General features: G+C 40.0%; 1 pseudogene; it reads left to right on the top strand.

The window, feature by feature from the left end:
• Window positions 1-3,006: 3,006 nt before the first annotated feature.
• Window positions 3,007-3,174, top strand: LOC123837217 (pterin-4-alpha-carbinolamine dehydratase 2-like; annotated as a pseudogene).
• Window positions 3,175-10,664: the final 7,490 nt, after the last annotated feature.

Genomic DNA, 10,664 nt, shown 5'->3' with positions numbered 1-10,664 from the left:
GGTACTGTTTTAAGCACTGAGGATGCAACCCTGAACTAAATAGACAAAAAAAAAAAAAAAAAAAAAAACACCTTCCTTATTAAAAAATTATTTTAATCCCTGCCTTGTTGGGATTTCTGCTCTAGCATGAAAGGAGGTGATAGTGTAGCAGAAGAGAATGTGAACAGAAGGAAATGGGCCACTCTCGGGCGATCTCCTAATTGAGTCCTAGGGTGTCTGGTATCACCATGCACTGATTTTTCCTTCAGATGGGCTGTGACCACAGTTAGGAAAAGAGGTATGCCACGATATTTTCACACCTGCCCTGGAGACAGCCTACACCAGTGAAAGAGAAAATGTAGCACCTGCAAATCTCTTGCTTAAAACTCTTTTTAAAGAAATTCTTGTTCTTTTGATACTTGTGCCTCTATAAATAAGTTGGGAAGAAACATCTCCATCTGCACTTTGAACAAAGGAAAATTATGACAAGATGTCATATGGGTCCATGATTTCTCCTCCAGGGAGGTGATAACAGAGGTCATAACCCTCCCCTCTTTGCTGGAATAGGTGCCCAAAAGAGCACAATGAGGGGCATCTGGGTGGCTCAGTCGTTAAGTGTCTGCCTTCAGCTCAGGTCATGATCCCAGGGTCCTGGGATCGAGCCCCATGTCGGGCTCCCTGCTCAGCAGGGAGCCTGCTTCTCCCTCTCCCTCTGACTGCCAGTCCCCCTGCTTCTACTCTATCTCTTGCTGTGTGTCTCTCTGTCAAATAAATAAATAAAATCTTAAAAAAATAAAAGAGGGCACAATGACCTTGTGGTCACCCTCTGTCTAAAGGAGCAGCTGTCCTAGGGTTCTGGCCTCTCAAAGCCCTCCACTTTCAGCTGAGGCCTGATAGCAATGCAAATATTACCTGAACATTTAGCATTTGATTTGATGTGAGAATAAAAGAAGAAAAACCTTCTCACAGCTCACTCACTTGGTGTTCTTCAGTTTTTGTCCTATTGTACTTCAAAAGAAACCATAATCTATCCCAAAATAGAGAGTTGTCTTGAATTTTGGCAGATCCTAAAAGAGAGGCTAGGGAGTTCCTTGGGGGAGGTTTGTTTTTTTGTTTTTTGTTTTTTGTTTTTTCCTATTCTTTCCCTTTCTTCCTCTTCCAGAACACGAGTCACTGTATAAAAAGTCACTGAAAGCACTTGAACCTGTTTAGAAAATTATTCTGGGCCTCAGACCTTCATCGTCAGGCTTCTTTTCCTCCCTTCTCGTGTTGTCCCATTTATTGTTGGGTTGAGCTGAGCCTTGGTGACGGTGACACTCCTAAACAGCAGAGAGTAGTCAGGCTTGGAATATAAATAATCCAGAGGCAGCCATGCTTTTGCCTCGTTAGGGATCTAAGATTATGGGCCAGAATTCAGGATTCAAGTAGCTCCCAGTGTCAGCATCTCTGAAGTATAGGGATTGATATGTTCAACCCAGGGTCAGCTTGGAGTCACCCACATACCCAGATTTCGTGACCTCTTCTTAGAAACCCAGTGCTATAGAGGTGTTTGCTTCCTTAGCCCCAGGCTTACCAGCTCTTTGCTTGCTCCTCTTTCTGTCTGAAGCTGCTCTATCAAGCTTTGCAATCAAGTCTTGCTGAATCACGACACCTCGACACCTCGTACTTCCTAGTATTTGATAACAGAAGTGAAAGTAAGACTCTTGTCATAATGTAATATTTTCATGGGAATTTTAACTTTTAGGACATTTTCCTTAATGTCACCAACACAAAACAAGTAGCTGCCGTTTGTTAAAAGTTTTATCAAGCTATGTGTTTAAACAGTGTAGCTCAAACTTTTTGAACCATAGCACATTTAAGTAAGGGTGATGCCCCCAAGTACCAGCAAATAGTCTCATTTTCCAGTAGGAGAAAAAGTAAGTGATAAACTATCGTTTTACAAGCACATGTTGTAGATTTTATGTACACATCTTCTCTAGCATTAGATTGTTCATATGTCAAAGCCCAGTTTTAGATAAAATTGTGGGCCACAAATACCATTGCCTCAAATATGTGTCACCACAGAACAATGTTCCGCTCGTCAAAAGTTTCTGAATAACAGAAGTAAAACAAATAAATCGCCGAAGTAGCAATTAGTAAAAGTTTACTGTGCATACACCAAAGAGACAGTTTGCCAAACAGGGAGCATTCAAACCAAAACATGGAATGAACCTCAGGAATATATGGCTACGAGACTGCTAATATAATGAGAAAGCAACGATTGTTCATTTTTCACAGGGATTGGTTATACTATTAGAATCAGAATTAAAATAATATTAGGATTTTCTTAAATGATAGGGAATGGGCTAGTGGTTACCTCATATCAATTTTGAAAAACACTTTAAGTTTTGTTGTGATTTCCAGGGGCATTTGCAAGAAACGACCCAGGTCAAGCTGGTCTTGCAAAATAAGCTAAACTAAGCTTCGTTTGGATGACGAAACTGGTTTTCATCTCCTCAGCGAATTTTCAGTGCTGGTCTCGGTATATTTTTTATTTTAACACAATTAAAAAAAAAAAAAAACGAAACAAACAAGATGTTTTAACATAAAAAACAAACAAATTGGGACGCCTGGGTGGCTCAGTCTGTTAAGCGGCTGCTTTCGGCCCAGGTCATGATCCCAGGGTCCTGGGATTGAGTCCCACATCAGGCTCCTCGCTCAGCGGGGAGCCTGCTTCTCCCTCTCTGTCCCTCTGCTTGTGCTCTCTCTGTCAAATAAAATCTTTAAAAAAAAACAACAACAAATTTATAATAATGAAGCCAAATTCACAGTTTGTCATCAAGTAGCCAGAATGGGAGCAATTGGAAATCATAATCAAGGCAATAAAACACTGATGATACACCATTAAACAAAATGGCCCTTCAAACAAGCATGGGAATTCCAACTATCATTCCGCAAGTGCAATATGAGCTCTGTGGCATGTGTGCTACTGGGTGCCAACCAGACTTGTCCGTCTGTCAGTCGAAAAGTCAGAAAATTGGGGCATTTGGCTTTATGTCCTGAGTCGCCCTGCAAGCAGAGATGAATCATCACCTGGAATGCTTCAATGTGTACAACAAAGTGCGGATAACCCTAACGTCACATGACTGTGGTGGACTGACCAAGAGAGATGTGAAACTGGCCAAGTTTATTGAAAAAGCAGCTGCTTCTGTGTGATCTCTTCCAAAATGCATGTCAAACCCAGTGCACATCTTAGCCATCATGTATGTGGAAGGCAGTTCACATGAACAAATTCAGTTGTCAATTTAAGCTCCCCTTTTGAACAGTCTTTTTTTTTTTTTCTTAAGAGAGAGAGAGCACAAGCAGGGGGAGAGGCAGAGGGAGAGGGAGAAGCAGACCACCCCCGCTGAGCAGGGAGCCCGATGTGGGGCTCGATCCCAGGCCCTGGGATCATGACCTGAGCCGAAGGCAGACGTTTAATGACTGAGCCACCCGGGCGTCCCTGAACAGTCTTTTGTACAATGAGTGCTCACTTATAAAATGATTTAAACTTGAAAAAAAAAAAAAAAAACTCAGGCTACTGAGTCAACTCTAATATGCATTATGTTTGGCTTACAAATAACTACGTTTAGCAACCCTTAGTTTTCTTAGCAGGTTACTCTACTAGTAAGCATCTCTTAGCCCTATATAAAATGAAAGTCACTTGTCCTTAAGCACCAAAGAGATACTTGGCATATTTAGACCAGTTTGAGGCTCCTCAAGAGGACCCTGCAGTGGACCTCACTTTGAAAATTATGGTACTAACCTAGAATATGCAAACAGCTGTTCCTTTAGGCCATGTGTGCTGCCCACTGTATTGGTTCTACTGGTGTCTCTGCCCCATAGCCCCTGCATAAGCCCCCCTTTGTTGTTCTACTGTCTACTCTGAACTTTGTCATTCCTTCTCCCTCTCCCCAGAGGTTGGGGTCTCTCCAAAAGTCCAAACTTATTGTTATTCCAAAATAAAAGTTCTCCAAACTTTTACCCAAATCTACCATTCCCTGCTCTTGCTCTTTAATCACCTTGGGGATGTTTTACTCAACAACAGCCTCTTCAGCCAGGCCCACTTACAGTGGAAACTTCTATAGGCTGCAGCTCTCTGGGAAGATGGCAACCATCCTGTCCCCATCCTCCATTCCCCCGCAACATCGCAAGCTCTTGTGTATATAGGGCTCTAGTTCCCAAATGTGCACAAGCCTAAGACTAGATTGTTCTGGATGCATTTCAAAACTTTTCAATTTTGGCTTAGTCTTTCAAAGTCTCATTTTTATTTCTCTAATTATGAAACATATTCTAAAAATCCAGCAATGAAATGAAGGGTTTGTTATTTCATAAAATGCAGGAGCCATGTGTTACCTTTCTGTGAGAAAGTACTCATTTATCATTCAAACACTGTATAATAAAAGCTGCCAAAATGCTGATTAAAAAAAAAATGATAGCACACTGCCAAATCAAAGAACTGTAACTGCCAACCCATATTCTTTCTTATTATTTTAAGCTGTAAGTGACCATGAGACATGAGCATTCTCCTGATGCTCAGAACAACAACCAAGTTCTTCTGCTAAATTCATCATCCAGCCAGCCTTTCACTCATCCATTCATTCAACAACTATTTATTAAGCACCTATTATGTGCCAGCACTGTTCTAGGTACTGTTGATTCATCAATGAACAAAAAGACAAAGTCACCATAGGATGGACAAAGGTATGATGTGTGATGGGAATTCACCAAAAGAAAAACTATCATTTGTAAATTTGTCTCTGGATTTAGTCCTCTGACTTTCACTAAGCCTTGTTACCTCCCCTTGAAGTCTGATGCAGTGAGATCTTGACCTTGACCACTTCCCTGTTTGCATTAAGTCATCCTTGATGCTCAGGTTACTTTCACTACAGCATGAAAACAAATAGTGATAACAATTACAACTCCAATAACAATGTCCCTGCCAAGACAAATAATAGCAACAACATTTACTGAGCAATTACTATATTTTAGACATTGAATTCTCACAATAATCCTGACTTAGGTATTATTATTATTATTATTTATTATTATTATTATTATTATTATTTCTCCAATTTTACAGATGAGAAGAGATGAAGGCTGGGATTTGCCCCCCACTCCGAGCCAAGGATCAAGTTCTTTGATTTGCTGAACGCCTCCTGGCTGCAATAGTGAGTCCTGAACTCTGTGGTTGACTCCATCTCCAAAAATATCTCACCTTTATCATGGGTTCTGGGCACTAATGCTCTTTGCGTTTCTGCAGCCAGCTGTCAGCAAGATCCTTCTCTGCTGATTACAACATCTACAAACAATAAATATTGAATATATGTGTAAACTGCTTACTATTCTAATCAAATAGTGCATTCCACAAAGTTAATTTGGCACCTATTTAATGAGACACATAATTGTTATTGAGTTGTTTAATTAGGTAAAGTTGTTCCAATAAATTCTGTAATCAGTCCCTAAGTAATTATGTTATGTTTTCTACTCTCATTTTTTAATTTTGCAAGATCTCCCATTTCTTGATATGATGTGCTATTTCTACTCCTTTTCTTCTTATACTTCCTCTTCTTCTGTTTCTTCAGAACATACTCACATGAAATAAAATATGATAAGCCTAGATTGTACTCCCAGGGTCCTAAATCCCACATTTTTCAGGGATGAGCTCTTTCTGGGCTTCTCCTGGTACCCCACACCTCCTTTCCTGATCATCTCTGCCTGGATGATCTGGAAGCTGAAGGATTCAGAAACAGCAAGAATCAGGCAAAACTTGCCTGGAGAAGGGTACAGATGAATTATATGCTGGAAAATTGGCATGACAGTGACCTCCAACACAGCTGATGACAAAGTAGAGCTAAAAATGAACTCTCGTTTCCTACATCTTAGATCTGAGAGTCATAGAGCAAAAAAGATTAGAGAAAATAATTTAGGAATAAAAAAAATTGAGAGATTTTCCAGCTAAATATGGAAAATTTATCAGTTTTTAAATATTCTCTTACTCTTGAACCTATTCTTAACTGCAACAAATAAGTGAAAAAAAGCCTCAAATTCACAAGGACAAAGAGAATGTGAGAGGATACAATAGCTGATGAGCAAGATTAATAATCTTTGGAGGTTGGAAAGCAGACAGAAGAATGATAATAGATTTGAGAAAGCTGCCACCTAAGCACCTATGGATTGGGATACTGGTAGGAATTGAGCCAAGCCACTTCCACAGAGCCCTGGAAAGGCTCTGAACATGGTTCTTCCTGGGAATCCTTAAGGCAGAAATGAAATATGTAACTGAAATTAGGGAGAGAAATTGATCACCTATACACTGAGCTGGTAGGCCTTTTCCATGAACCCAGAAAACTATCCATCCTCCCCAATATATAGAGACCAAGGAAAATGGAGAGGAAGTATCTCTATACCAGAGAACCCCAGGTATGGCAGGAAGCAGAGTTGAAAACAGAAGAATAAATAAAGTTTGCTGATTGAAGAGTTGGACCCTCAGCCTATTCCCTTACTCTCTTTCCAGAATGCTGGTGCCTATGAGACACATCCAGGCAGAAAATAGCTGAATTCTTCTTGGGAGAAACCAAATGGCTTCAGGTGGGGGGAACCCTACAATGTTGATGTTTAGGATTTTTACAGTGAAAACTTGCCTACCATCTGATTACCATATAGCAAAGCTCACTAGTATAAGCTGGCAAAAACTGCCCATCATTCCAAAGACTCCTGTAATATTAATAGAGAGTCAAAGATCTAAGCTGTTTGAGGGAATACTCCAGCAAAAACACACAAAAATAGAGATACAAACAAATTGAAAAAGGACCTCAGTTGAAAGAGACAATACAGAAAGGAGAAGAAAACATCAGTGAAACCACAATTAATATCCTTAGGGAGATGAGACATGAAACAGGAGCAGAATGCTATTCTTTAAAAAAAAAAATTGGAGAGGTGCCTGGCTGGCTCAGTCTGTTGAGAGTCTGACTCTTGATTTCTGCTCAGGTCATGATCTTAGGGTTGTGAGATCGAGCCCCCCCCCCAACCCTCTACTCCCGTGGGGCTCAGTGTTCAGCAGGGAGTCTGCTTGAGTTTCTCTCCCTCTACCCCACTCCCCATTCAAGCATGCATGCCCATGGGCACGTGCTCTCTCTCTCTCTCTCTCAAATAAATAAATAGGGGTGCCTGGGTGGCATAGTCAGTTAAGCTTCTGACTCTTGGTTTCAGCTCAGGTTGTGATCTCAAGGACTGGGATCGAGCCCCATGTCCAGCTCCATGCTCAGCATGGAGTCTGCTTGGTACTCTCTCTCCTTCCCTCCCCCCGTCAAATAAATAAATAGATCTTTAAAAAAATAAAAAAACTTGGAAGTTATAAAAAAAAGAATTTTAACTGTTAGTTTTAAATAATAAAGCAAAGTAAATCTAGAAAAGAGAATGAAAAGAGACAAAAGATAGGAAGAAATCATTAGAAAATCAGAGTACCAATTCAGAAGTGCCCAACATTTGGAGTACTTGGGTGGTTTAGTCAGTTAAGTGTCTGACTCTTGATTTTGGCTCAGGTCATTATCTCAGGGTCATGGGATCAAGCCCCACATCAGGCTCCATGCTCAGCGGGGAGTCTGCTTGAGATTCTCTCCTTCTGCCCCTCTCTCCCACTCGCTTGCTCCCACTCTCTCTCTAAAATAAATAAATCTTAAAAAAAAAAAGTGCCCAACATTCAACTAAAAAGAGTTCTAGAAAGAAACAAAACAGAGGAAATGAAGGGAAAGAAATATCAAAAAAAAATAACACAAGAAAACTTCCTCAAACAAAAAAACCTAAGTTTCCAGATTGAAAGTGTCAGTCCAATGCCCAAAGTAAAAGGTAAAAAAATTATCCATACCAAGGTACAACACAGCAAAACTTTAGCTAGAAGTAAAAAGATCATAAAAGTTTCCATAATAAGGAAAGTCAAATAAAAATGATGAGGAATTAGGATGTCACCTGACTTCACAACAACAACACTGGAAGTTACAAACTACTGATGCTACTTTTCAACTTGGAGCTCCATTCTCTCTCTCTCTCTCTCTCTCGCTCTCCCCCCAGAGGGCCATGTCATCCTAGGAATTTTTGGCACTTATTGTTTGATGGGGAGGAAAGACTTAGAATGAAATCAATGAAACTGATATCACAGAAGTCAGAATGGAGAAAAAGAAAGAAACAAAACAAAACAGGATCTTGGAGACATCATTGATTTGCTTGATCAAGCCATCCCTAAAGCCCTGCCTCCCTCTAAGCATTGTGTTACATGTGCCAGGTAGTTGCTCTTTGGCCATCTATGACCTACCCCCAGAAATCACTAGCATTACTTCCACTGCATTCTACTTGTTGAAGTAGTCACAACCCTATCCAGGTTCAAGGGGAGGAAATGTAGAACTACCACTGACTCTGAGAAATGAAGATAATGAGGAGTAAACCCTGAGGCTCAAATGCAGGCTTTCTTGATATACCATATGTGCTTATTGTACTACAAAATCATCCCTAACCTGTGGGCAGAGTACCTATAAGAAGCCACAGAGCTAGCTCAAGGAGTCCAGGAGACCATAGAGCACCAAGCATTTTCTGTAAATAGATGCTATGCCTTGTATACATAATAAATGTACTATTATCTTTAAAGTACAAGCACTACTCTTATGATTAATAATATACAAACTCTTAAAACTTTTGCTGAAGTCATAGTAGCTTTTCATATTTTGTATGTTTTGCATCATGTATTTTCTTTAAAAAAAAAAAAGGATTTTATTTATTTATTTGAGAGAAAGAGTGAAAGAGAATGCACACACGCATGAGCTCCACTGAGCAGGGAACCTGATGTGGGGCTCGATCCCAGGACTCCGGGATCATAACCTGAGCCAAAGGCAGACGCTCAACTGATTGAGCCACCCAGGTGCCCCTGTATTATGTATTTTCTTAATCACGGACTCTAAAAGTACAACTAGTGTGTGAAGGAAATATTTTTATGCTTAAAAGTGGTGGCCATATCCTCCAAATTGGAAAGTACTGTCTTCACATTCTATCATAAATCACAGAGAATCTCTGAGGAAATTGTTAGAACGGGATCACATTGCTTCCGAGATCCACAGGCACATCTCAGGAAGCTCAATGCCCAGACCTTGTTATAAGCAGTACCTCTGAACTACATGTCCGCCCACCCCTGCCCACCTATTGAGCTAGTCATAACAGGACCAGGGAAGTGCAGCTGACCAAATCAATTTCTGAGCTGGCCAATGACCTATGGGGTAGACTGGCACAAGAGGTTCTGACAGCTAAGGGCAGACTGAGCTAGTCAGATTCATCCTATTAAGCACATTAATTTACACATGGAGACATACAGCACATGAGACAGCTAGCGGCAAGAACAGACACTAGTAAATCAAAGTAATGAGGGAGCAAAGTAAAAGTTAAGTAGAAGCTATGAATTAGAGAAAAGACAGAGGATGAGGAAGCTAATTGGAAGCAGGAGGAGAAGCCAATAGAAAGTGGCTCCATGAACACAGCTGAGTGGTATTAGCAGGAGAGCTGGAAGGCAGCCCAGCAGGGATTCTTCCTGAGAGCTGCCCATTGGAATCAGTCTGGGAGATGCTTCCTCATGGAAATGCTTGCACCCATCTGGATCTACTGAATCAAAATCCCTGGAGCACTGAGATGTTGAAAAACTACAGAAGCTATTCTGTCTTAGGAGTCCCTGTCTCCAGAAACCCCCCGCCTCGGCACATTTCACTGTCTTGGATTTCAGTGAGCAGCTTTATCTTCCTAATTGCCGGGTGTAAATCCTGATAGTTAATCCCTGTTAACTAGCTAAGTTTGTCCCCATTCCTTCTAACCAAAAATGCCTCACTAAAACACTCACTAAATTCTCCCTAATGCTCACTAAAAGCAAAGGAGAACTATGGAAAACAAATTTTTTTTTTTAAAGAAACCTTTTTTTTTGAGGCTGTAGAGATAAACAAAAACCACAAAAAAGGGGTTGTCATAAGGAATTGTCTTCAGGAAAAATATGGTCATTTTTGATATCAGAAAAGGCTTCTGAGGAGTGAGTTTTCTTTGAAGAGATATTTATATCTTTTGTTAAGAAAGAGGAAATTCTAAGACTATTTGATTATAAATAAATTAAAGATACATGTCTCTCTTGACTTTTTCTAGATATATGAGGCTATAAATTAATGAGTCCAATATCACATGCCACACAATAAAGTGGGCTTGTTCCTTTGCCATCACATATGTTTGTATTTTGTCTGTCAGTCCATAGGCTTTTCTCTTCTTATTGTCTGGAACCAGAGGAAGCAGCTCAGACGCCAGGGAAATATGGGATGTTGGTGTTCAATTACCACAAATTCCTCAAGTCAGGAGTTCTGTGACTTATTTCAAACCATGTCTCCAGGACACAAGGAGTGCTTGGATTTCTTATGATGAGAAATTAAGGAAATTTGCAAAAGTGGTCACTTTCATCAATTTTTTAAATTAATAGTCATTCGCTGTAAAGATGATCAGCTATAACTATAGATTGTTTTGTATAATCACAATATACAAAATAGCACTGTTAGGTAACTTACAAATTAAAGTCACTTCATAATTAGTGATACTTATCACATTATTTTATATAAGTTTTTTTTTTACAATTCTTTATAATTCACCATTTTTAA

Source organism: Mirounga angustirostris, unplaced genomic scaffold, assembly GCF_029215605.1.
Source record: "Mirounga angustirostris isolate CCGP_5_RB_7025 unplaced genomic scaffold, mMirAng1.0.hap1 SCAF_8, whole genome shotgun sequence".
Classification (NCBI taxonomy): domain Eukaryota; kingdom Metazoa; phylum Chordata; class Mammalia; order Carnivora; family Phocidae; genus Mirounga; species Mirounga angustirostris.
Note: the sequence above shows the minus strand (reverse complement) of the source record. Positions and strands in the feature narration are given on the sequence as shown.